This window comes from Octopus bimaculoides, chromosome 22 (genome assembly GCF_001194135.2).
Source record: "Octopus bimaculoides isolate UCB-OBI-ISO-001 chromosome 22, ASM119413v2, whole genome shotgun sequence".
In the NCBI taxonomy this organism is placed as follows: Eukaryota; Metazoa; Mollusca; class Cephalopoda; order Octopoda; family Octopodidae; genus Octopus; species Octopus bimaculoides.
This window is the reverse complement of record NC_069002.1, coordinates 6,510,943-6,516,235: the sequence shown is the minus strand read 5'-3', so window position 1 is coordinate 6,516,235 and position 5,293 is coordinate 6,510,943.

Here is a 5,293-nt window from a genome sequence, read left to right as displayed (position 1 = left end):
ATTATTATTATTATTATTATTATTATTATTATTATTATTATTATTATTATTATTATCATCATCATCATCATCATCATCATCATCATCATCATCATCATCATCATTATTATTATTATTATTATTATTATTATTATTATTATTATTATTATTATTACCATTACTATTACTATTATTATTATTATTATTATTATTATTATTATTATTATTATTATCATTATTGAGCAATGTTCAAATATCACACGAAGATAATATCATGATTTGTTTATTGAACTATTTATTCTCGTGGAACTCATTTAAATCTTGCTTTTCGAGGAATCGAAGATATTATTCTTGATTGCTTCCAGCCGAATATTATAAAACTTATTAACTTTTAGCATTTGGGGAAATTCTTCAATATAACCGTATCGTGGTTAGCGTAATTCTAACGCGTATGACACATTTCTGTTAAGATACTAAAGTTAACTTACTACACTGAAGAGCTAAAGTACTCAAAAGACCACCAATGGATAATGACATTCAAATTCCATAAAGGTGAACCAACGAACTTTATAAAATAGCGTTTTCTATGCTTGTCATCTAATAAATATTGGTTTTAAAGTAAGAATTCTTATTTGGTGTGCAAAACGGCTAGCAGCTTGTCCCAGTTTACCTTCTCTGTCTATGGATATTGTTCTTGTTGTTGTTTGCTTCCTAGGGGAATAACTGTTGAGGACGCAATTTCATGAGTTTTCTTTTCTTCATAAGACTTAATATACAACTGAAATTCACCAACTATTCTTCATTTTTTTTTTTTCGTTAAATGCTCATATACATCCTTAGACTGCGGGGGGATGGGAAACAGGGCTTTTTCAATCATTTTCCATAGACTCGGTAAACACCTTGTCAGTACGGGCAGGCAGAATCGTAAGCGTGCCGGGCAAAATGCTTAGCGACATTTCGTCCGTCTGAGTTCAAATGCCACCGAATCGACTTGGCGTTTTTCATCCTTTCGGGGTCGATAAAATAAACACCAGATGAACACTGGGGTCTATGTAATCGACTTACTCCCTCGCACATACACTCATACATGCACGCACACTAGCATAGAGGAAGTATCGTTATTGTCTCCTTTCCACTCATTTATAAACAAAGGCAAACACTGTAATATAACAAAACAGATTTAAAATCACCTTTATGTTACTAAAAATGTATATTGTCACATCTGACATTTACGTCGTTATTACGCAAGAAACAAAATTTAGAAGCTAGGCACTGGATACTTCATATTCCAGATAACAGGGAACACATCAAGGTAAAGTGGGGTTTCACATAACACGCATAATTTTGTATTCAGTACATATATTCAATACCACCTTCATCAAACGCCAAAGTAGATTGAATATGTGTGTGTGTGTGTGTGTATGTATGTATGTATGTATGTTCGCCAGTAGATTATTGCTTTCTAACTTTAATCGACATCGCCCTCTGCAACCACTTAAAGAATGGAACAAGGTTCACTTCGGCAAATTTTCGGCCTCCGAACATAAGCAACCAGAAGAAACAATACAAGTCACAAGTTATCTTGTGCGATGTTCTTAAAGAAACTGTTAAGTCACAGCCTTAGTATTTTATAACGCGTCCGTAATAAAACGTAATTTCTGGCACGTTTTCAAACCAATGGCATCAAAGCGCGATGGCATTAACTATTTTAACGTCAAAGCCTGTCAGATAAGTTTTAAAAGATACAAAAACTGAGTCACGTAAAATGTCGTAAATTATATGGTATGTGGTATATAAAGGCCTTTCCTGCATACGTTCATATATATATATATATATATATATATATATATATATATATATATATATATATATATATATATATATATATATATATATAATACATACACATATACATATACATATACATATACATATAATCTCAAACGAACACATATACAGAACACACACAAACACACCCATATATATGCATACATCTACATACACATATACATAGATAAAAACATAAACACACAGATGCATATAATACATAATACACATATATATACACATACAGATATATATATGTGTGTGTATATATATATATATATATATATATATATATATATATATATATATACATATACATATACATACATATATACATATATACACATATATATTTATAGACACGTATATATATATATATTTATGTATGTGTATATATTATAAGAATGCGTGTAGTTGGTAGAACAATGGAACACCAAAGGTAAAACAAAGAGTTCCACTCTATTATGTAATAAATTGTCGATTTATTCTTCGAAGTTTTATAAAACTATGAGGACAAACGCTGATGCTAGTGTTGCGTTAGTTTGACTGATCTGCGCATGTGTAGCTGCGTATTTGCTAATGCTAAGCTGAAAGATGATAAAGAAAGCATACCTCAGTGAGCAGACCTCAAATTTTGCTCAGGTCGACTTTGCTTTTAATCCTTTCAGACTCAATGAAATAATTACTAATTGACTTTGCCTTTCATTCTTTCGGGGTCGATAAAATAAGTATCAGTTGAGCACTGGGATCGATGTAATCGACTCATCTCCTCCCCTGAAATTGCTGACCTTGAGTCAACATTTGAAGTCAATATTATTACTATGAACAGTATGTTTCTGCAGCAATGTTACGACCGTTTAGTACCTAATAACAGATAGAGGGGCTGAACCGGACTAACTTAAATTAAGCATCCTGGTCTTAAAGCACAAGGCTGTCTGTTCGCTACAGACACGAAACACAGAATCCTCAGTTAGTTGTCCCACTGCCCTAACCACTCGACAATACTGCACTCTAAATTTTCAAAGAAAAACATAAAAGTATGAAATTTAATACCCCACCAAAAAAACCACTTCGTCCACTCCACCGCCCTATCTTGAACTAATAAAATAGTTTTTGAAAAGGAAGAAAGAAAAATTGCTTCACCATAAATAAATAATACAACTAACATCTAAGCAACTAAACTCTGACCGACAGAGGGCGTAACGATCTCAGCTAGATATTTATTTGTAAGTACCATACTTAATAACCACAAGAGGGCGCAGCGTTTTCGTTCAGATATTTCTTGGTAATAAAAAGAAGACAATAAATGCAAGAAAACAGGATGAAAATCAGATATTTATTCGTAAACTACAAAACAAAAACACATAATCAAACACTAAGATGTAACCAAAAGAGGGAGCAACAATCGAGTTTATTTCTTCACATTAAAATAAAAATGAGGAAGCTAAAATATAAAATGAACTCTCACCGAAGGAGAGCGTCATGATTGCAATCTTGTAAGCTTAAACTAAAATAAAAGACATGTTTTGGTAATTAAATTTTCTTATCAAATGATTGCAGGCAGCCATTTAGTGGAGGCCATTTTGTATGACGTCATATTTATTGTTGTATTTGATAGTTGTTGTTCCTGATAGTACCAAAAGCAAGAACATTATGTAGTAGTAGTAGTAGTAGTAGTAGTAGTAGTAGTAGTAGTAGTAGTAGTAGTAGTAGAGTAATAATGAGCAAGTGTCTCCGCCGTGCCGCATTTACAATAAAATGGATGAAACCATTTTCCATGTCACGAACGAATGTCCTAGACTTGTCCAGAACCACTACAAGTTGTGGTGACACGATCAGGTAGCGAAAGCGCTTCATTGGAAACTGAGCGAAAAGTGAGAGCTAGAGAGAGGCAAGACGTTGTATGATCACAAACCGCAGAGAGTAGCAGAGTCGGAGACTAGTAAAGTCTTGTGGGACTTTCCAGTCCAAACAGATCAGGTGCTAGAGCATAAGAGGCCAGACTTGTGGTGGTGGACAAGATGCACCACATATGCTATATAGTTGACGTTGCATGTCTCCTTGACCCACGAATGGTCAAGAAGGAAGGCGAAAGGATAGATAGATGCAGTCCTCTTAAATACGAAATAGCTCGGCTATAGAAAACGAAGAAGGTGAAGATATTGTCAATTATTGCTGAGTCCTTGGGGACAGTATCAGAAGGCATCAAGAGGAACATAAAGGAAATTAGTATAGGGGACCCAGTCGAACTGTTACAAAAGGTTTGCCTCGTTGGCACGGCCGGAATAATCAGGTAAGTATTAGGTAAGTGAAAAGAACGAATAGCATGGTACCGTAGGCTGCAGGTAGTAAGCCCGCTACGGATGCAAGACTCCAGGAGCTCCAACAAAACCTGTGATAAGGAGAAAATTAATTATAATAATAATAATAATAATGATAATAATAATAATAATAATAATAATAATAATAATAATAATAATAATAATAATAATAATAATAATAATAATAATAATGATAATAATAATAATAATAATAATAATAATAATAATGAATACTAGGCTTGCAAAGAATAAGTCCTGGAGCCGACTTGTTTGACTAAAGGCGGTGCTCCAGCATGGCTGCAGTCAAATGACTGAAACAAATAAAAGAATAAAAGAATATAGACAGTAATCCTTCGACTATTGCAGGTGTTACGTTCCAAAACCTCCCACAGAAATAATAAAAATCTTAAAAAATATAAACGTCTATCGGCCGCAGAAACCCGGGATATACTAAGGAGTCCGCGATATAAATTTATATATATTAGCCAGAAAATATATATCAAAAGGATGTATTATAATACTATTCCACAGCCCTACCAACAATTCAGCATACCTCCATCATCAGCTGCCCCACGGATATCATTATGCTTTCGACACCTGGGCAGTACCATTCAGTCCGGTTCTTTTCAGTTTCCGTCTACCAAATCCACTCACAAGATTCTGGTTGGTCCGAGCCAACACTTGCCTGAGGTACCACGCAGTGGGACTGAATTTGGAACCATGTGGTTGAGAAGCAAACTTCTTACCATACAGCCACGCCTGCGCGTTTGTTTGAAAGAGATTAGGCTGTTAAATCTAGCAGGTCAACTGACCACTACAGGATCCCATTTTTATTGTTATGACATGATATGATGTGGCACAACATAATGTAGTACAGTATAGCTTGTATGGAAAAGTGAATCAAATGGTACGGCGTATCAAATAATACGCCGCTCTGTGTTGTTGTACAATATGTTATGGCATTGCCAGTTACGGTACAGTATGATATGGTTAGATATCGGATATTGCCTGATATAGGCAAGTTACTACTAACTTAATTAGTTTAGCTAAAATAACAACTTTTTAACTTTTTAATTTTTGCTTCTAATAGTTTTTTTATAACCCATTCGATATAAATATGCGCGCGCGCGTGTGTGTAGATGTGTATGCATATATTCATATATATA